The sequence below is a fragment of the Camelus ferus genome, chromosome 15 (genome assembly GCF_009834535.1).
Source record: "Camelus ferus isolate YT-003-E chromosome 15, BCGSAC_Cfer_1.0, whole genome shotgun sequence".
In the NCBI taxonomy this organism is placed as follows: Eukaryota; Metazoa; Chordata; class Mammalia; order Artiodactyla; family Camelidae; genus Camelus; species Camelus ferus.
Genome location: NC_045710.1, coordinates 49630932 through 49654896, shown reverse-complemented (window position 1 = coordinate 49654896; position 23965 = coordinate 49630932).

Here is a 23965-nt window from a genome sequence, read left to right as displayed (position 1 = left end):
TTTTTTTATGTGCATGTGTGTAGGCTTACTTTTAAAAATCCATTTCTGTCCTACTTTCCTACTTTTAATTCTCCCACATCAGGTCAATACCTTGAAAACATTCCCTATAGTACATTTTATTGGTGTAAGGAAAATTTAAGACTTTGGAACTAGTTAAAAAAAAAAAAAAAAAGGATTACGTGCATCTCCAGTAGAAGACTAGTGCATCATTTACACACCTTTCCAGGTTATCCTATTCTATGTAGTCTTATGATTTTCCTTGCATTTGAATTATTTTACAACCCTATAAATTGTGGCTAACTGATTCCAATGCAAATAATCCTTGTCTATGAACATGCAAATAAATTCTGTCTGATGAAGTTTCAAGTAGACTCCATGCTACTCCACTACCCTACCCCACCCCCCATGGAAAAAGCCAAATTGTTTGTCCATTTGGAAATTGATTTTAATGTTCCTCTACTCCACTTTAATTTGTCTTTGACTTCTCCTTTGAACCAGTTGTGATCACTAACAAGTTCCCTCTTCAAATCATGAGCTAAGTAAAATTTTCATTATATTATATGTGAGTCATGATTTTATTTTTAAACAAGTTTTAATTTGTTTTTTAAATTTTTTTAAATGTATACTTTAGCATTGGTAACTCCAAAAAGGTCTTATGTCTGGCTGAGAAATATCAGAATACTGTTCGTGCTCAACCTAAATGCAGGTCCAAACCAGGGAAGAGTCTGAGGTCTACCTACATGCAAACTAACAAGCAGTCTGCACAGTTTCGTGGAACTTACCAGAAGACACCAGACTTCCGGAACTTACAATGGGACGAAGGGCTTTACAACACAATAGGGGAGATAAGCTTCACGTTTGTGTTGTTCCTCCTGCCTCAACTGCTGTGAGGCAAGATGAAGTAGTCCAGAAGGATGCTGCAAGTGCAGAATGTTCGCACCACAGCTGAGGATCCCCGAGATTAGGCAATCCAAATTTTTGGTCATGCGCTGCAAGCAAACCTGCTTAAACTTTGCCTCATTGGGAGATACTATCCTTATGATGTAACCAAGCAGGACCCCATGGGGGACCCCATGTCCTCTGCCTGCCTCTTGTTTGCAGAAGAAATTTAGCCTCCTCAGTGTTCCCTGAGTTCCAAAGAAAAAATTTAATCAGAGAGGTGAGAAAATGCAGAAACAGGGAGGCAGTCAAGCAAGACAAAATAATCATAGTCTAGCCATTAAACAAAGTCAAGGACATTTAGTTCCTCCTCAAGGGCTATAGATAACATTCTGAACCATGTCCTTTGAGCTGTTTTGCCAATACTGAAACCCTCACCACGTGGAAGAAGCTAACTGCATTCTGACCACAAGCATGTAGACCTCAGACTGGTTGGAACCAGAAGGTTGATGATGTTCGCTCCTGATAACCTCACCACCAGCCCATCAGAAGAATGTCCATGAGCTGATCACGCACCCCACAACCCTCTCCCTCACCCTGTCTTTTAAAACCTTTCCCCGAAAGCCATCAGGGCCTTTTGAGTATTAGCCACCCGCCCGTACTCCTTGCTTGACGCTACAGTAAATGCTGCACTTTCCTTCACCACAACCCAGTGGTGGTAGATTGCCTTTACTGCACGTGGGTGCATGGCCCCAAGTTGACTTCAGTAACAACTATACTGGCCAATATACAAATTTGCCCTTGCTCTGAAGAGAGACACTATCTCTACCCTCCAAGGCTGTTGTTCACTATACAAACATCCATGAAAAGATAGTGCTTCCACTTGCAAGTTATAGAGAAACACAAGAGATCCACGGAGAATTATCTCCTGACCAGAGGAAAGCCTTAAGTTGTTCATTTATTTAAATCCATTAGAGAATACCTGGTTGCTGCCCAACGGGCCTCCGGCTCAAAATAGGTAACTAAGCACACATACTAAGAAACTCCTCCCAACAGACACGTGACACAAAATTCATGTGGAAATGATAATAGAAATATAAAAGTGTGCACATGCATACGCCCAGTTGCTTCAATGAAAACATTTCCACACGTCTATTTCCTTCCTTCGTCAGCTGAGAAGGCCCAGGAGCAACAACTCTCTAATAGCAACAGGCACAAGGCTGTAGACGTACGTGGCTCCAAAATTCCTAGGTTGCAATTCTAATTCCCTATGTGACGGTGTTAGGAGATGGGGCCTTTGAGGGGTAATGAGGCCATGAGGGTGGAGCCCTCATGAATGGGGTTAGTGCCCAATGAAAAGACACCAGAAATCTTGCTTCCTCTCTCTCTGCTCTCCTGACACATGGAGACACAATGAGGAGATGGCAGTCGGCAGCCCGGAAGAAGGCCCTCATCAGAACCGAACTATGCTCCACCCCAATCAGACCTGTAGCCCCCAGAGCTGTGAGAAACAAATTTCTGTCGTTTATCACTCAGTCTGCAGTAGCTTGTTACAGCAGCTTAAACTGACTGAGACATACACCCAGTGCCCCAGATCTTGTTACGCCATCTCCAGTGAAAGGAACTAGGGCTCTTTGGAGAGTGAGATGATTCTAGGATTGGGGCGGGCAAATAGACGGGATGAGCCTGGAGTGTCTTGTAGTGTCAGAAATTAAGGAAGTGCTAAATAAATAAATAAAACCGCATGATGGGTTATGTTGAAGGAACACAGACGCCAGCTGAAAGAAGTCCCAGTGGCCAAAGCTGGGAGAAGTTGGGCAACAAAATACATAAAGTAGCATTTTTTTTTTTTTTTCAGAAACTAAAGTGACTTCTATTTTTTTTTTTATTGAGATATATAATCAGTTGACAATGTTATGTCAATTTCTGGTATACAGCATAATGTTTCAGTCATATACATATACATACATATATATGTTTTCATATTCTTTTTCATTATAGGTTCCTACAAGATATTGAATACAGTTCCCTGCACTACACAGAAGAAACTTGTTTTCCTATTTCATATATAGTAGTTAGTATCTGCAAACCTCATGGTCGCAACTTACCCCTTCCCTCCCCTTTCCCCACTGGTTATCATGTTTGTTTTCCATGTCTGTATGTCTGCTTCTGTTTTGTAAATAAGTTCACTTTTTTTCAGATTACACATGTGAGATATCATATGGTATTTTTATTAATAATTAATTAATTAATTAATAATTAAACAAACAAACCTAATTACCACCCTACCCCCCCACAAAAGAAAATATACAACTCCTTTGACTCAGCAGTCAGGATCCCCCACACCTTGAGAAGAACTATAGTTGTGGGGAGGAAATATAACCATGAGGATGTTCTTTGCTGCATGGTTTATATATAGTACAGTTGGCCCTCCAAATCTACGGGTTCCAAATCTGAGGATTCAACCAAGCACAGAAAGAAAATATTCAGGAAAAAAACTTCCAGAAATTTCCAAAAAGTAAAATTCGCTTTGCTGAGCACTTACATAGCATTTATATTGTCTTTTTTAACATTTTTATTGAGTTATAGTCATTTTACAATGTTGTGTCAAATTCCAGTGTCGAGCACAATTTTTCAGTTGTACATGAACGTACATACATTCATTGTCACATTCTCTTTCGCTGTGAGCCACCACAAGATCCTGTATATATTTCCCTGTGCTACACAGTACAATCTTGTGTATCTATTCTACATTTTGAAATCCCAGTGTGTCACTTCCCACCCCCAGCCCCTTGGCAACCACAAGTTTGTATTCTATGGCTATGAGTCTGTTTCTGTTTTGTATTTATGTGTTTTTTGGTTTTGGGGTTTTTTTTTTTAGATTCTGAACATGAGTGATCTCATATGGTGTTTTCCTTTCTCTTTCTGGCTTACTTCACTTAGAATGACATTCTCCAGGAGTATCCATATTGCTGCAAATGGTGTTATGTTGTCTGTTTTTATGGCTGAATAATATTCCATTGTATAAACATACCACATCTTCTTTATCCAGTCATCTGTTGATGGACATTTAGGCTGTTTCCATGTCTTGGCTATTGTACATAGTGCTGCTATGAACATTGGGATGCAGGTGTCATTTTGAAGTAGGGTTCCTTCTGGATATATGCCCAGGAGCGAGATTCCTGGATCATGTGGTAAGTCTATTCCTAGTCTTTTGAGGAATCTCCGTACTGTTTTCCACAGTGGCTGCACCAAACTGCATTCCCACCAGCAGCATTTATATTGTATTAGGTGTTATAAGTAATCTAGAGATGATCTAAAGTATACAGGAAGATATGCATAGGTTATATGCAAATGACATGACATGACATGACATGACATTTTATATAAGGGACTTGGCCATCTGCTAATTTTGGTATCTGAGAGGGTCCTGGAACCAGTCCCCTGTGGGTACCAAGGAACAACTGTAATGAGAAGTTAGAAGGAAATCTAAATGTGCAAGAATAAAAAGTTGGTTAAATAAATTATAAAACATGTATAGACTGAAATAAAGGCATTAGATAGAAATAAGTGGAAGAATTAGGACATGAACCAGTTCGAACGTTTATGTGCTAATTTTTGCACAACAAACTTGGAACTTTTTTATGAGTCTGAAAAGGTGTTGAGTTCTCTGATGATCTAGGTGCTGTGGAATAAACTGTCGAATTTTTTTTAAATTGAAGAATAGTCAGTTTACGATGTTGTGTCAATTGTCGAATTTTTAAAAGAGCATGTTTGATAAAGGTCTAAAGATTTCGGTAGTAACAGGCATAGAGTGCTGGAGATTTTAGTGTATAGCTTCGGGGTCCAATGAACAGATAAATAGCATTAACAAATGCCAAAATGCCCTCTGCTGTTGGTGTAGCTTCAGCTACACTGAAGGCTCCAGAAGACTAAGCACAGTTTTTTCAGGGGATCAGACCCACACTTCTGCTGGCAGCAGCCCCCTCACCTGGGCTCTGCAAAGAGGGGACGTGCTCTCAGTCCAGACATTAGCATCCTCAGCGTCATGCATCCGCAGCAGGGATGCAGCAGACGTGGGCAGGCATCACCTGCTGTGGTGGCAGCAACAGGGGAAACCCACGGTAACTGATAGGGCTGCCCATGGGTCCACGTGAATCATCTCCTGCAGAATTTCCAAAATACACAGGGGACCAGGGAAGGGAGCCAGAGCTCCCATCACAGAAGGTATGTGCTGAGCTCAAGAAATACCATGTGCAACTGTCGTTGTGTAGCTAGATTTTCCCCAGACTTGCTCGGCTGGGGATACACAAGTTCTATATCTGCATCGCGGTCACTGGATGCCAAGGGTATCTTCAATCTTCAGCTTGTTCAGACAAGTTCTTTCCCAAAACAGGCTTCTAGAGATACAGCTGCTTGAAGTTCCAGTTGTCATCCATCCTTCTTATATTTCCTGCCTGTGTCCAGATGAGCTAAGTGGCATTGAGTGTAGCTGAGGTCACTGAAGAGATTTTTAAATGAGCTATTTTAAAAGTTACTGACATCATCAGCTCAGAGCTGTTATTCCCAGGTCAGCACAATGTCGTCTCTGCGGCAGTGGCCGTGGTGCAGAGTGATGTTACTGCCTGACTGCGCAGAACAGTGGTGGGTACCAGACCTGAGTGGGTGCCACGGGCAAGGTGAGATCTCGCACCCTCTAGCAGCTAACCTCCCATAAAAGATGGAGGAAACTGTGTCCCAAGAGAATTTAAAGCAAATGAAGTATCAGATGATCATTTGATTCTGAAAATACTTGACAATTAAGAAATAATATGAATGTATTTCATTCTGATTCAGACCGACTTCCCTTTTCTTTTGAAGACACCTTAGTCTCACTTATAGGGAAAAAAAGTTAAAATTTGGATTTGTTTAACTATTTAGCAAATAACTCTGGGAAGGAAAACCAGGTAACATCTAAGTTCCTTTCCAACACCTAGATTTTGTAATTCTGTGAAATGAATAAGATTCAGTCACATTTGCCTTGTGTTTGTTTGTTGATAGTTTGATCTTTTTCAGGCCCTCAGTTTCTAGGATGTTAACAACAATAAAAAAAAAAGAGAAATAATTCACATCTTCATGGGAAAGACAGATTGCAGTGCAGCTAAGGCTTGTGTTTATCTTGCAAATGCCATCAACCATTTTTAAAACGGCAATGGTCCTTAACACTTTGTTCAACATGAATCCATAAGAAGAAGAGCTAAGATTTATTGAATGCTTACTATGTTTTTGCATTGTGCTACATCCTTCATTTATTTTAATCTTATCTAATCCTCCCAATCTAATGAACTATTATTATTACCCTTGATGTACAGTTGAGGCAGCAAACACAGAGAAGTTAAATGACTTGCCCAAGGCAGCTCAGGTCGTAAGGACAATGGGCTAAGATTTGATCCAGGTCTGTCTCATTCCAGAGCCTGCATGCTCCGCACAACACCTGGCATACAGTCCCCTCTAAGCTCTAGCGCTTGGCAGCCAGGAGAAATCCATCATTAAATTCAAATCAACCCCCCCAAAAGAGCCACCATTTCAACATAAGAAAAAAAGCTACACCAACTCTTCATTTTTAAAAAAATTTGCTGTGTATTTTTTTATTGACGTATAGTTGATTTATAATGTTGTGTTAGTTTCTAGTGTGCAGCATAATGATTCAATTATATATATATTCCTCTTCATATTCTTTTTCATTATAGGCCATTATGAGGTATTGAATATAGTTCCGTGTGCTGTACAGTAGATCCTTGTTGTTTCTCTATTTTGTATATAGTCGTTTGTATCTGCTAATCCCAAACTCCTAATTTATCCCTCCTCCAACCTTTTCCCCTTTGGTAAACATAAGTTTGTTTTCTATGTCTGTGAATCTGTTTCTGTTTTGTAAATAAGTTCACTTGTGTCATCTTTGTAGGTTCACCATATAAATGATATTATATGATATTCGTCTTTCTCTGTCTGACTTACTTCACTTAGTATAGTAATCTCTAGGTTCATCCACATTGCTGAAAATGGCATTATTTCATTCCTTTTTATGGCTGTGTAGTATTCCATTGTATATATATACCACATCTTCTTTATCCATTCATCTGTCGATGGATATTTAGGTTGCTTCCATGGCTTGGCTATTGTAAATAGTGCTGCTATGAACACTGAGGTGCATGTATCTTTTCAAATTGGAGTTTTCTCCAGACATATGCCCAAGAGTGGGATTGCTGGTACAGTCAATTAATCTTTGACAGAGGAGGCTTTAATATACAATGGAGAAAAGACTGTCTCTTTGGCAAGTGATGCTGGGAAAAGCTAGACAGCTGCGTGTAAATCAATGAAGTTAGAACACTCCCTCACACCATACACAAAAATAAACTCAAAATAGTTTAAAGATGTAAACATAAGACAGGGCACCATAAATCTCCTAGAGGAGAACATAGGCAAAACATCCTCTGACATAAATCCTAGCAATGTTTTCCTAGGTCACTCTACCAAGGCAACAGAAATAAAAGCCAAATTAATGGGATCTAATTAAACTTATAAGCTTTTGCACAGCAAAGGAAACCATAAACAAAATGAAAAGACAACGTACGGAATGGGAGAAAATATTTGCAAATGGTGAGACTGACAAGGGCTTCACTTCCAGAATACACAAACAGCTCAGACAACTCAATGACAAAGAAAAACAAACAACCCAATCAAAAAATGGGCAGAACAGCTAAACAGACATTTCTCCAATGAAGACATATAGGTGGCCAATAGGCACATGAAAAGTTACTGTGTATTTTTATATAGAAGTCACTGAATAAAATATCCCTGAAATAAATGCACTCTTGGATTTTGTAAAGAAATTTGTTAAAATCTCTCAACAAATCTGACGGAAGGAAGTGAGTGTTCACCTTCCAAAAGGTGTTAAAACAATAGGAGTTACAGATAAAACTCTGTCTTAGTCCAGAAAGAAAACTTGAAAACACACACACACACATAAAATGGCAGATGAATATCCTTTAAACAATCTTCCATGTAAATTATCTTTCATCTCAGTGCTTAAGATAAAAGTTGAGTAGTAAAAATTTGAGGTCAGTCTTTCGCAAAGGCTTAAAGTGTGTATATTCTAGGTGGCCAATTAAGAGCAGATACATATGCTCTGAAATAATATCAAGTTGTTATTCAATATATCAAAGTGATGATAACCATATAGAAAAAAACAGATGTATTTAGATTCTGCATCTCACACCTTATATCAAAATAAATTCCAGATGGATTGAAAATGTAAATATTAAAAATTATATCAGGAAAGTTCTATCAGAAAATGTGAGTAAAATTAGTTTTATAATCCCAGAGTGGTGATGCCGGAAGACACTGATAAATTACAGGAAAGTTTAAAAACAAAAACAAAAATAAAACTATGAGAAAAGCACCACGAAGCAAAAAGACAAGAGTCAAATTGAAAAATAAATGTGTTACATATTCTAGACAAAAGACTTTTTCCCTTGATGTACTAAAAACTCACACAAAGATAAAGACAATAGGAAATGGTCAGAGAACTTGAGCAGTTCACAGGAAAGGGAGTTGAAATGATTCTTAAACTTACGGGAAAATGTATGAACCCATTTGTGATAAAAGGAGTCACAAAAAAGCAAATGAGACACTATTCTTTATGCATCAGATGGCTCCGATCAAAACCTAGATTGCACCCTGTGTTGAAGAAGATGTGGGGAAATAGGTATGTGGCTGGAAGCAACATATAGTAAACTCTACAGAAGGAAATTTGGCAATATTTATCAAAAATTATAAAAATCACATATCCTTTGGGTGCTTCTGAGCAGAAATCCTATGAATGTACTTACCTGTGTGCATAAAACAAATGTACAAGGACTTCCCCCATCAAAGTATAAAGTAGTACCTTCCATCACTCTCCATTTCTTCCTTCTCACTGCTCATCACTTACCAATACTGTCCTTACAACATTCTGTTTGTTTTGTCTGTCTCCCCCCTCGAGAGTGTGCATGTGAGTACGAGGTAAGCAGCAGGCTTGCTTGAAAACATGACCCTGGGTTTGCTTTCTCAAAGCCCCTCTTCCTTGCATAAATGTGCACTATCACATACTACGTTTTTGCCATCTGTCTTGTTTACTGAGAAAGCAGTGAATGGGCGCTCAAGCCCTGGGGGGACGTACTGGAGACAGGCAGGGGACTAGGGGATCACATTCTCTGTTTCAAGCTGAATCACACATACCCTGACCTTGTTTGTGGAAGCTATGTTTGCGCTCCCTGCATGGAGTTGCTGGATCGCTGATGAGCCCAAAGATGCTTTGCGTGCTGCTTTCCATGACCCGTTTCCGTATACAGAGCAAACTAATCACCAGACTCAGTCCCACTGAGTCCTGCCGGTTGGATTGCCCGTCTGAACCTGGAGCTACTGCTGGGGACAGGACAAAGCACCAAAAGGCAGGCTGCACGCCCAGCATGTGCAACGATACCTGGCACACGTTGAGAACGCTATCAATTGTATTTAAATGATGAATGAATGGGTGAATGAATATATTGTTAAGTGGAACACAGCAGGGTACACAAGGGTGACACTGCACGTTATCATTTGTGTAAAGAGATAATATTGCTTGCATCTGCACAGGCTAACCCTGATCAAATGCACAGATAATTCACACCTCAATAGATGAATATCCCACTTCTGCATTTGATGGTTACAAGATTTTTTTACACGAGGATGGAGATTCTTCTTGGATAACAGGTGTTGGTCTGCACTGCCATATTTATAAACACGTAAACGATTCATCAATGTTGTAAATCATAGGCAACGATTTTGAACTAGAAAAGTATCAAACAGACGTTACTGAAATAGCTCCATTGTCTGCTTTCAGAAGCATAGTGTTCTAGACGCTCTGAGGGACATGGATGTGCCACACTGAGAAAAAAAAAAAGGCCCTGGGCAAAGCTGGGAGTGGTAGACAGGAGACAGGCAGATATGAAGCAACATAGGATCATACTGATCCCCCCGGGACAGAAGGTTGGAGAGTGAGATTTCACAAATCGCAAAACAAAGTAACACAGCCAAAAGTAATTAATCATACTGCTCTTCCCTGTGAAGTTGTTGAATATCCATCCATAGGTTCTGAGGGAAGGGATGCTGGTTGAAAAATAACAAGTTTTAAGGAGTTTGTATTAAGCTTTCCGATCACAGATAACAACACACACACTCCAATTCTTATCTTTCAGGGATTCTGTTGAAGTATTTCAGGACTAAGTGATATGATTGCTGATATTTGCTTCAAAAATATGGGTGAGGTTGACTTGCAACAGGATAACCATTGGTCATGAACTGATAACATTGAGGTTGGGTGATGAGTGCTGTCTGCTTTGTAATGTTTGAAATTTTCCATAATAAAAAGTTTTCTGAAATCAGTGGTAAGACCCTCTATGTTTAATGCCCACAACACGACTTCTACTTTGTCAGCTTGGCGAGAACAAATAATCTGAGGGCAGGCCTTGGATGGTAGAAAGGGCAGAACGTGAAGGCACGCGATGTGAAAAAGAAACTGAAGGAGAGGGAGACTGAAAAGCTAATGGCCATCTTCAACTGCTGTATCTTATCAGTTCAGACGACAGCCCCTCCTGATCAACCCAGGTATCCAGGACCTGGCACCAAGCCACGCCGACAATAGTTTCTCCACTTACACGTGTGACTGAGAGGTGGCAGGAGCTCCACCCAACACCATGTTGTTCCTGCTGCCATGACTGCCTGGTCCTTATTTTAGAGGGTGCGATTTCACAAATCGCAAAACCAATCTGTCCTATCACAAACTCTGGCGAAATAGAACCTGGATCACCATGGCAACAGCCAAGGCAGGCAGTGCAGGACGGTTGCTACTTTGTCAGAGACAAAAAAGCTGGTGAAAAGCAGAAGTCAGAGAAAGCAGCCCATGCATTCCTCCAGATTCAGCCCAGATTTCTGTCTCCGCTCAACCCTCATTGCCATCGAGTCCAGACACATTCTGCTCGCCTCAGGACAGATCAATAAATCGGGAGATGAGGTGTTGGGGCAAGGAATAATGACTTTATTCGGAAAGCCAGCAGACCAAGAAGATGGATGGCAGACTAATGTCCTGGAGAGCCATCTTCCTCGAGTCAGAATTCAGGCTCCTTCTATACTACAAGGGGAAGGAATGTGGTTGGTTGCTGCAAACTTCTTGGTGTCTGGATCCTTTGTTCTCACAGCTGTCCACGTAGGTCAGGTCATGATGTTCCTGTAAAAACCTCCAGCAAGACAAACGGTATTCTCTGTTCTGCAACTTTTTATCTCCATAAGAATAGAATAATGTTACACCTTTAAAGATCAGAGCGTTGAGGATGGGCCATCCTGTCTATTTCAGGCTGTAGGCAACATTCTTTGCAAAAGCTGCAGAACCAGCGTGACAGAGCACAGGGGACAGAGCACAGGGTTAGAGCTGGAGGAACAGATCTAACATGGAGTCAGATTTGTTCTTCCCTATTATACCACGGCCTCCTCTATATAACTACATTTATAAAGCAGCTAGTCTTTGCATTCAAGGAAAGTATCATTATCTCCATTTTACAGAAGGGAAAACTGAGGCTCAGAGAGAGGAAGAAAGTCTCTAAAGTCTAATCAGAGCCAAAGCGGAGACTGAAGCCCCCGTCTGCCTAGTGCCAGGGCCCGTGCTCTCCCATCTCCGATCCTGTAGCATTCAGCATTTGAGAGCACTCATCTAGAAATTATCCGTGTAAACCGGTCAGTCATCACTTATAAAATGAACACAATGGACCATATCAAAAAGGCAAAGGTACACATAAAAGTAATTGTTCAATTTAAAGATCCAGGGTGTTTCAAGAACTCGTATTTCATTTCCCTCCTCTCCCAAATTTCAACCAAATAAGAGCATAACATTGGAATATAATAACAAGGGGGAAATCTCTTTCCATCATAGAAACCTGAGAATAGACACATAAACAAAGAGCCGCATTAAGAGATGGACCAAGCAAGCAATATTCTAAGACATCAATCTATTTATTTAAATATCATCGGGCTAAATAAAAATTACACCGTTTCATTCAGGCCTCCTCATATAACTCCTCGAACAAAGAGTACAATGTAAATTAGTCTGGGTCAGTATCTATATAATAAAAAAACTCTTTTATCAAAACATTTTAAAATGTGGCGGAGAAAAGGATATTTATCATCACAAACTGGTTTCTAAGGAAGGAGTTTTTGTTTGTTGTTGATGTTATTTGGGGGGCTTTGTGTGTTTAGGGGCTTTTTTATGTTTTGTTGAACACAAATGCAATTTTTATCTTCAGTCTAGTTGCCTTGTCATGCTTGAAGATAGAAATTAAGGGTATTCTGGAAGGAGCGCTATGACCGAGAGGCTACTACCAGCACAGAACACCCAGCACTGACCACCACTGCAGCTGATGAATTCTCACTGTATTTCAGTCTTTGTCTCATTCACTCAAGATTTAAATCCTGAAAAATGTTTAAATGATGTAAAAAGACCTATGCCTCACACCTTATGCAAAAATTAACTCAACATGGACAATAGCTCTAAATGTAAAGCCTAAAACTAGGAAACTTGCAGAAGAAAAACAGGGAAAAAATTTGTGAGACCTTAGATTAGGCAAATATTTCTTAGATATGACAGCAAATCATGACCCATAAGAAAAATAAATTGGAGCTCTTCAAAATTAACAACTCTTCTCCTCAAAAGGCACCACTAAGGAAATGACAAAACAAGGCATACATGGGGAGAAAATATTTGCAGACAACACTTCTGTATTATATCTAGAATATATGAAGAACTCTCAGAATTTAGTAATAAATAAAGCCAATACAGAAGCTGGGGGAAAAATTCACCACTTAGGTAGGATGAGCAATGACCTCCCAAAGATGTCCACATCCTAGTCCCAGGTATCTGTGACTGGTACCCTTACCTTACCTGGCAGAAGAAACTTTGTAAATGTGACTAAGGATCTTGGGATGGGAGGGTATCCTGAATTATTCAGTTATGCCCGATGTAATCACAAGGGTCTTTATAAAAGGGAGGCAGGAGGGTCAGAATCAGGAAAAGGCAATGTAATGACAGAAGCAGAGAGATGGGAAGATGCTATGCTGCTGGTTTTGAAGAAGAATGTTGCAGACACAAGCCAAGAGTACAGGCAGCCTCTAGAAGCTTGATGAGGCAAGGAAGGGTCCCTCCCAGAGCCATCGAAAGAAAGGCAGTCCTGCCAACACCTTATTTTAGACTTTGACCTCCAAACTGTAAGATTATAAGTTTGTATTGTTTGAAGCCACTAACTTTGTTATAATTTGTTACAACAGGAAAAAGAAAAAAAAACACACTTATATATATACATGGATATATGTATATATAATATGCATATACATATGTATCTGCATATACATATATGCACACATATTCATTTTGTAATTTTTCTTTGAACTGTTTATATATTTTATGCACTACTCTGTGTGTATATATATACACACATATATGTATATATGTATACACACATCTTAAAGAAAAAGTTAAAATTTTTATATATATACATAAAACATATAAACAGTTTAAAGAAAAATTACAAAGTGGATACTGTGTAACCACCATCCAAGTCAAGAAATAAAATATCTCCAGCAGCCTAGACACCCCATATGCCCCTCCAGGTCGTATCCTTCTCCCTTCTCCCAGAAATCACCGTGACCTTAACTGCACGATACATCACTTTCTTGTTTTCCTTTGTCATTTGTAATGCACGTGTAGAAGTGTGTTTCTAGCCAGTATAGTAACTTTGTCTTCTGAAATTTTTAATTGTGGTAACATACAAGTAACATAAAACCGTCCATCTTAACTATTTCATTCACACGTTGTGCAACAGAGCTCCAGAATTTGTCATCTTGCAAAACTGAAGCTTTACCCCCATTAAGCAACTCCCATCCCCTCCTTCCCCCAACCCTTGCTAACCTCCATGCTTTGTTTATATGATTTTGACTACTTTAAATAATTCAGTAAGCGAAGTAATACAATATTTGTCTTTTGTGTGACTAGTGTATTTCACATACCGTAATGCCTTCAAAGGTCATCTGTGTTGTGGAATGTGTCCGAATTTTCCTTTTTAAGGCTAAATGTTATTCCACAGTATATATAAATCACATCTTGCTTGTCTAATTATCTATCAACAGGCATTTGGGTTGCTTTTTACCTTTTGGCTCTGGTGACTAATGCTGCTACAAACATGGTTGTACAATTATCTCTTCAAGTCCCTGCTTTCAGTTCTTTTGGGTATATACCCATTAGCAGCATTACTGGGCCACATGGTAATTTAATTCTATTTTAATTTCTTGAAGAGACACCATACAGTTTCCCAAAGCAGCTGCACCATTTTATATTCCCACAGGGCTCCAATCTCTCCACATCCTCGCCAACACTTGTTATTTCCTGTCCTTCTTTTTAAAACACCATACTGGGTGTCAGATGATATTGTGTTTCTGATTTGCATTTCTCTAATGATAAGTGATGTTGAGCATCTTTTCATATTTTTTTGGTCATTTTTGTATCTTCTTTAAAGAAATGTTTATTCAAGTCATTTGCCCATTTTTTAATAGTTATTTGAGTTTTTGTTGTTGAGTTGTACAAGTTCTTTATATATCTTGAATATGAACCTTTATCACGTATATGATTTACAAATATTTTCTCCCATTTCTTGAGTTGCCTTTTCACTCTGTTGATTGTGCCCTTTCACACAGAGAAGCTGTTAACTTCGGTGTAGTCCAATTAACCTATTTTTACTTTTACTGCCTCTGCTTTTGGTATTATATTCAAGAAGTCATTGCCAAATCCAATGCCATAGAGCTTTTCCCCTAGGTTTTGTTCTAAGGATTCTATAGTTTAGATCTTACATTTAGATCTTTGACTCATTTTTAGTTAATATTTTATTGTGTCAGTTAAGAGTCCAACTTCATTCTTTTGCATGTGGATATCCAGTTTTCCTAACACCATTTGTTGAAGACTGTTCTTTGCCCCACTGAAAAGCATCTGAGTATATATGCAAGGGTTTATTTCTGGGCTCTCTATTCCATCCCATCTGTCTATACGTCTGTCTTTATGCCAGTACCACACGGTTTTGATTATTGTAGCTTAATTGTGCTTGTTTTAGAACTAGTTTAGAACTAGAACTTTTATTACAATCCTATTTGTATTCTTGAGGATCTTGTTTCTTTGTTTAGCACCAAGAGATACATTTATATTGTTGCACAGAGTCTGGTTTTTATTGAAGTATAATATTCTATTGTCCAAAGTGTATCCATTCTACTCCTGGTGAATATTTGATTCTTTCTCCAATTATTTTTTGGAAATGGATTGCTGCTACTTGGTCTCATTGAGTTTTAAATCCTTTTTCATAGCCACATGGGTCTATTTTACAGTCGCTTGTGACCTACTACATCATTGTGATTTCATCTTTTGTTTCTTTAAGCATTTTATTCATGGCTATTTTATAGTGCCTGTCTGATACTCTAATTTCTGAAGTTCTTGGTGGCCTAAATTTGTTGTTTATTGTTTGTGTGGAATCTCATTCTTTTCTCTTCTCTACATGGGTTTGGTGATCTTTGACTGTAAGCTGACATTTGGTTGAAATTCACCTGTTTAAAAAATCTCTGGTCCAAACTGAGGCTGCTTCCTCCAGATACAATTTCTATTCACATCTACAAGGAGCCTGGGACTGCTGCAAACCTGGAACCACTTTTAACCTGTATTTGGAGCATCAGGAGTCCCAGGAGCACCCCTTCCCCCCTCCCCCCACCTCCATCTCGCCCCTGATCTAACAGCTTCGTTTCTGGATTACTGGCTGGATACTGTACTTTCATTCACCTCCTGTTCAAGTCTACCTTCTCAGAGGCATGAGATTCATTGGGATTTTGTTTTTTCCTTTGGAAAATTCCCTCTTTGCTGTGATACAAGCAATATAACAAAAATTGTGTTTTATGTAAGTTCTAGGTGGTTTGTAAGTGGAGACTCTCTGGTCCACCATCACGACAACAGCAGAAGACCTTCAGATGACATTTTTTGGTAGGTTGGTAAGGCATTACAGTCTTGCTTGAGAACAATAAAAGTTATTCCACTAACCAAACCAGGCTTTGGTTTTATTGAATACAGTAGACAAGAGCTGGACTGTCCTCGGCTGAGGACAAAAGCTAAATCTAGACCACAGAGAGGACTTGTAGTAATTCGGGGAAAAGGAAGATGAAAAAGGGGTACCTGGAAAGAGGAACCAATTCTACTGGGTGAGTTTGATTAAGTTTTTGCTGTTTGGTGAGGAATGTGACTCACAAACTAACTACAAATATGACCATTTTTTAAAAAAAATAATGTGAATTTGGATCTGTTTTGGAAGAGTAATGAATGTCTGTGTTTGGCTCTGAGGCAGGTGAGAGAGACAGGGTGTATTACCTACATTAGGTAATATCTGGAGACTGAAACTTACCTCGATCTTATTATTTTGGTCTCTTGCAGAAATGTCTTTACTATATTAAGATGTCATGTAAGTTTCATAGTTTTATAGAATACTAATATAAGAAACTCAACTGAAGAACATTCTGTCTTTTGCAAAAACACATTTTAAGATATGTATTAAATTCCTCAGCATACCTTAAACAAGAACCCACACATACCAAATTTTTCCTTAAATTCAATGCCAGGAAAAACATTGCCTTTTTAGAAAAATATGTTTGCTTCTTTTTATCAGACTAAATAACCCATATGTTTCCTGTCTCAACTTTTTTCATTAACCCCCAAAAAAGTCAGATCTAAACTAAGCTCACTTGTGGTAACCAGTGCATCCTCTGGTCTCACCTCTGTCTCTGATTCTGTTTGTAAAAGTAGTTTGATCATCCTGCCATATTGTGTTATAAAAGTAATACATACTCATTATTCATTGTAGGATATATAGACACAAAAATATAGAAAAAATCAACTGTTACTTCTGAAACCTTAATGCACATTTCCCTGGTTATACCAGCCCCACCCCTCACCCCAGCTTTATTATTAATATTTGGCTGCCAGAAAGGAAAACTGACTCTGACTTACGCAGGGCAGGGAATTTTTCTTTTTCTTCTACACATCTTAGGTGCCTTGAGTGGGGCCCTGAAAATTAGACTGACAACAGATAGGTTAACGAGGGAAAACAAACAGAGGTTTATTAACAGGTGCATCACATTTACACTTGGGAGACTCCAGTAAACTTATATAGCATATTAACAGAGAACAATAATTTTGTGGAGAATTAATAGGACAAAAGAAAAAGACTGAGTTTCTAGGGGCAGCAAATTATGGGAAGACCAACGTCTGGGGACATGAATGGTAGATAAGGGCTAATTTCAGCAAGGTTCGTTATGTGGATCCCTCTGGTGCCTTCTCTGGGTTGATAAGGGTCTAGCACAGTCTTGGTGATTAACTTCTGACCTTCCTGATAGAAAGAGGAGTGGGGGACATCTTTACAAATTTACATCTGTCCTGCTTGTAGGCGAATAGGGGAGGGCAGAGAGCTTCTCTTGTATCTGCTCTTCTCAGTTGCCTTCAGCTCAAGTTAACCGTTATGCCAACGTGGCGTATATGGGGGGTGGCAAATTCTACTACCCTTCAGCTACTTAAACAATAAAAAGTATTTATTAGAAGGATACTCGTAAGCTCCCATGATTCAAGTAAAACGCCCCGGTCTCAGGATGCACAGGAACCTTGGTAGCTTTCAGCCTCCAGCGATGAAAATCACAGACAACCTCTCGAGGACTCATCTCCAAACTGCTTTTCTTCCTGCCAGGATGAAACACCGCATTCCGCGATCCCACTAAGACTGTGTGGAATGGGGCAGGGCCAGGGAGCCAGTGCAAATGAGTGTGGGGTGATTCTGTTACCATAAAAATGGTGTAGATAAAAATGGTGGAGTGTTTCAGACCACGGAGCCATCTGCTTTTTCTCCTGTCTTTATGGTCACATCCAACTGTTCAGGAATTTATGCTGCTATGAAAAGGAAGCCCCAGGCTGACTCTCATTCTGGTGGATTTCCTGACCAGATGCCCATCGCTGAGGACTGGCTTTCCACTGCCTCTGTGCCCTTCCTGCCCCTTGTCCCACCAAAGGTTGCTGGGGGGCCCGGAGGAGAGAGAAGAGGGAGTCCACACTGGACAGGAGGCCATAATCCCCCCTAAGTGCATTACATGTAATTAAAGCAAAATAAAGGCTGGCTGTATTTATTTTAAAAATCACTGGTAGATGATGTGAGTCTGTGCTATGCCCTCAGCAAATGAGACATAAAGGCAACATCCTCAGATGTGTATCTAAGGCAGTGTTTCTTAGTACTTATAGGAACACTCATTTATAGAACGCTAGTACACTCAGTGATATTACTGTTAATTTTGAGGAAAGAGTTTTGGCAGCCAAAATACATTTGGGAAACATTGCATACTACGTTATATTTTTGGATATGCAAAATACACTGTATCAAACTAAAGGCTCTAGGAAATTCTGCAATTCCTTTGCTCACGCTGTCTCTTTAATGTGTAAATACATACACTAAAATATCCAATGATTATATTCCATGGGGTAAGTGGAACTGTAGACATTTTGTTTTGTTTTGTTTGTCATTATATTCTGACCACCCTTGATATCATATTCTGATTTTGATACTATATTCTGATTTTTCTGTAACTTACATATTTAAAAAGTTAAAAATCTATATGAAATAGATGACAATTTAAAGATTAAATATCTGTTAAATACAAGAAATAAGGAGAATTTGCTCTCATCAAAGAACAGAAGTGTTTGATAATGTCTCCCATTATCTTTAAAGTACACCACGTTATTCAGTAAATATCTGAATTGGATATATGAACACAGCAATATCAGGGTGTCTATAAGAGTTAACATAATATCCCTGTGTCATTACACAAATATTAATCCCTAAGACATTATCAATTTTAAAATTTCCTTATATTCTTTTACCATTACAAATAACAACTTTTTACATAAAAAGCTAAATAGTAAATCTTTTAGAATTTGCAGGCCATACAGTCTTGGTTGCAATTATTCAACTCTGCTGTTTTAGTATGAGAGCAGCTCTAGACAATACCTAAATAAATGAGTATAGCTGTGTTCCAGTTAAAGTTTATTTTGGACACTAAAATTTGAATCATGTACTTCTCAAGTCATTAAGTATAATTACTCTTTTTTTCTCTCTAACCATTTCAAAATGTAAAATCATTTTCAGTTCAAGGGGCATTGTGTAGTCCCCTCCCACATCACAGTAGCATATGGGAGAAGTGATGGGATGTCCTTCCTAAGATGAGGTCGTAAAGACTGCAGTTTCTGTCTTGGATGCATGCTCACTCGCTCTCGGATCTCTGCCATGCTGTGTGGTGAGGTCCACGCAGCAAGGAACTGAAGGCTCCAGCCAACAGTCAGAGAGGAACCGAGGACTCCAGACCACACCCATGTGAGTGAGCTTGGAAGCAGACCTTCCTCTCCCAATCGAGCCTTCGGATGACTGCAGCCTCGGCTAACAGCTCACACGCAACCTGCTGGGAGACTGCAACAAAGTCACCCTCTACCCTCCTAGGCTCCCAACCCCACAGGAACTGTAGAATAATCAATGTGTGTTGTTTTTAGCTGCTAAGTTTCGGGGGTAATTTTTTACACAGACATAGACCATTAATACAGCACCTGTGTTAGACCAGATCTGTTGGACTCCAAACACTAACCCCTCACATACTGCTGTTCTGACTCAAAACCCAACCCCTTGTCTGGGTGCCCCGTCTATGAACCCTGCTGTGCTAAGACACTCCCTAAACGGAGACTTAACTCCAGCCGTTGGAATGTCTGTGTGTCACATGTGGAACTAGTAAAAGAAGGGGGGTATTTTCCTGCACATTATTTTCCATAAAACACTGGTCAGATTTTCTGAAACTTGTGGTTTAATTGCATCTTTCCCTCTAAAGGAAAAAAAAATGTTTATTCACTGCTTCCTAACCTGCCCAGTAACACCTTATCTCTTCTCAATTAACTTTCCAGTGTCTTTCCAGACAGTATGTGGTGCTTTGAGTGACAATTTTGTTTTTAAGAATTGTGTTCTGTTTTTCAGTTAGTCCCCTGATTTTCCTTTGTAATGAACAATCTATTCCACTGTTTATTGCTTCTTTCTCATCAGTATTAAAGGTCTTGTGAATGTTCGAGATCACATTTTGTAAAACATGAGGCAGGAAAAGCAAGAAAATAATGATCACTCTGCTAAGCCAGTCACATGCTCCTGAGAGAAGCTTGGAGCCGGGCCAATCATCACTAGCACGAAAACATCTTGTATTTTGTGATGTCAGGGTATTTAAATTTCTTCTTGTCCACAAATACCTTCTATACACTTAGAAAATGACTGGATCTCTGCATTCTGTCTCAATGTGAAGGGGTTTCAGGCACCTGAGCCTGTGGGCACACATGTGCATGAGGAAGAGAGCCAAAGGGTGGGAACTGGAAAATACCCAGTGTTCTAACTTCCTTTATTCAACTTGTTTCTTAATTAATCAGGGACCTCTAAATGTAGAATAAACTACAAGAGCTCATTAAAAATTCCCATCTGGTCTTCAAACCGCATAACTGTGTCTTCTATGAAGTTGAACAGAATCATGGGAGCCAAATTTGACTAACTTCAGACGGGCTCTCAGTGATGACAGGGTTGCCAGGCACTGCGCTCAGAGCTCAGGTGCCGGACTTGGACCATTTCAGCTCACATCCCCTTCTGTCACTTATTTTTGTTCTTATTTTTCCTTTTGCCTGCCCAGAACCTTCCCTGGTCCTTCTTTGGGAACCAGCACCCCCTTATTTGGGGAAATGATTCTCTCCAAGTATCTGGTTCTAAAATTTCTAGTTCCAGTTATCCCTGAGGTCCAGCTGAGCCTTTCCCTCCACTGTACACTGCCTCATCCATTCTTCCTTTTGTTACATTATATGCACAGATAGTCTTTCCCTAAACTGGTTAGAACTGAGTTATTTTATGTGCAACCAGTTGCAAATGAATCCCAACTAATTCAACTGTGCTAGGTGTTGTGGTGTAAATAAAAGAATAAGAAATACAAGGTATATGAAAAAGAAAAAAAGTAGAGAATTATGTCAGAAAGTGAATATAGGTAATTATTATGTACTATATATTGTACATAATAATTATATGTAAATATAATATAATAATTATATGTAAAACTACATATAATATAATAATTATACCAATATATGTACTGCATTAAATATACATATATGTATTATGTATTATAAAAAATGCATATATTGTATTATGATATATACACTACATATATAATATATAATTATATTGTAGTAATATAATATAGTAATTATAATAATTATTATAATAATCGATTATCTGGTGGTGTATTAGGTGGTTTTCAGCTAAAGTGCATTTAAAGAACAATATTGCAAACATAAAAAATAAAATAAAAATAAATAAATAAATAAATAAAAACAATATTGCATTTGTGAAAAAAATCATTAAAAATTGTCACAACACCTATTAGTTATGATCATATGCTTAGCATTAAACAAACCCCTCACTAATGAGATACAACCTATAATGCTGTGTTACAACCAGACATTCTGCCATTGTTCTGTGCGTTCATTGAGTTAAAAACCTTGAATTAGGGAAGATGAAAACATTCTGGAGATGGATGTTGGTAAAGATCGCACAACAATAATGTACTTAATGCCGCAGAGCTGTACACTTCAAAATGATTAAAATAGTCAATTTTCTGTTATGCATATTTTAACTACAATTTTAAAACAAGATGTTATTTTTAAAAGTATCGGAAGAAATAGAAAGCCACCTTCAAGGAACCTAGTTTTAATGGAATATTTATTTACATCTGTGGAGAAAAAGTGCGTCCTGTTGTCCTGGTTGTTCAGATAACATCTGTGGCAGAAAACAGCAGGAGTTTTATTTGGATGTCAGTTTCTATGCTAAATTGGTCCAGAACAAATGCAAGTATTAAGCTCAACACCGCTGAGACAGAGTCTGCCCTGTGACTGTAGGAGGAGGTAACCATGTTCCCTCAAGAATCTAGCAGGCAAACAGGAGGTGTGCTGCTCATTGCCATGGCTACAAGATCCTCTGGGCCTAAGGTAGGACCTAGATTCTTCAGAACTGGTCCAGGAGGATGGCTTTGTCTTCAAGTCGAGCAAGTGAAGCTAGGAGAGGAAGTCTTAACATAAACGTACAGTGATCTAGTTAAAAATCTCTGATGCCAAGGCATCCTGAGGCTAGAGAAGGGAAGGAATCTGGCACATTGAAACCCATTTAAAAAAGAAAAGAAAAGAAGAATGAAATAGCTCCAGCAGTTGTTAAACTGCACATGAATATAGATTGAATGATAAACACAATAAAGTGTCTGCTAGGATTGCCTTACACACACACACACACACACACACACACACACACACACATTGCTATGCCCCGGGTCATAATTCTGATTGTTCTTGAAGTCTATGACATGAATTCAGCGCTGAGACTGGGACAGTGAACATGAAATGTTAGCCCAGTTCCTCTGCCAAGCCCACCATTTACTTGGGCTTAATTTACCAGTTTCCAAAAGAATGGTAATAATGGTTGCCACTTAAGGTCACCAATTTGAGGTAATAATGCTAGACACCTTAAAACTGTAGTAATATATTGTCATATAAGCAATAATAGCTACAATTTACTGAGTGTCTATATATGACTGATACTTGTGTGTTTTATATAATCCCATTTGGTTCTATGAGCATTGTATATATTACCATTACCATTGAAAAAACAGAAAAACCAGGGCTCTGAGAGGCTAAGTAGCTTGGTTGGTTCAAGGTCACCCAGCTTGTAATCAACAGAACTGGGACACAAACACATCCATTAGACACTATACCTGTATCCTTTGCACATTTGTATCAATAATGAGAAATTGTCCCGTTACTTTGACATCTACTTATTCCATTCTAAGAAGCTGCATTTTCTTGTTCTGAAAAGGTCAGTCCTAATGCAAGTTGCCCAGCATTTGTAACACCTCATATTTGAAAAGTAATATATTTTTTCAAATGCTTTCCATTTTCTCATTTAATTCTTACAACACTGAGAAAGGAGTATTTTCATTCCCATTTTACAAATAATGAAAATTGAAATGCAAAGATGTAAGTGCATTGCATAAAAAACCAGTTAGTGGCTGAGCCAGGACTCAAAGTGAAGTCATCTTCCTCGATGTCCAACACTGTCTTCAATACACAGTTGGAAGTTGACTAGACTGTGGGATTGTTCAAAAAGTTGAGAAAAAATGACATTTTCAAAAAGACTTTAAAACAATTCCAAAAGGGTATCACTTTCTTTCTAGTCCCCATCCACCAGCGTAACCAACATTAAGTGTGCTATATACCCTCTGATTCTTTTAAAAGTGCTAATAAAAACATATACAAATGTATGTGTTTTAAATAATATCATACCATAGATATTATTTACAATTAGATTTTTTTCCTCTTAACATTGTTCCAGATAAATCATTTGGATCCAATTACTTTTCAAGATATGCAGAAAAACCACATAAAGACATGTTTAAAGCAAGGACAGAAATTCAATTCAACAAATATTTATGGAGTGCCTCCTGTGTGGCACACACTGTTCTGTGCACTCTGGGGGTACAACAATGAACAACACAAGCAAAAATACCTGGCCTTGGGTTTCCACAACTTGCCACTATGGAACCACCCCACTTTTATCATTAACAGTTTTAAGCATACATGTTTGCCAATACAACGTATAATTTATTATTTTAACAGTGGCATAAATTCTATAGTATGGGTATATGAGAAATTTTTTTCAGCCATTTATTGGTTAACCTTCAATTTATGGTTGGTTTTGATCTTTACAATCAACACTACAATAAACACCTGTATTACAATTATATACAGTGTAACGATGCTTTTACTTCTTCTGAAGGATACATATTTAAAAGTAGGATTTCTGATGAGATATAT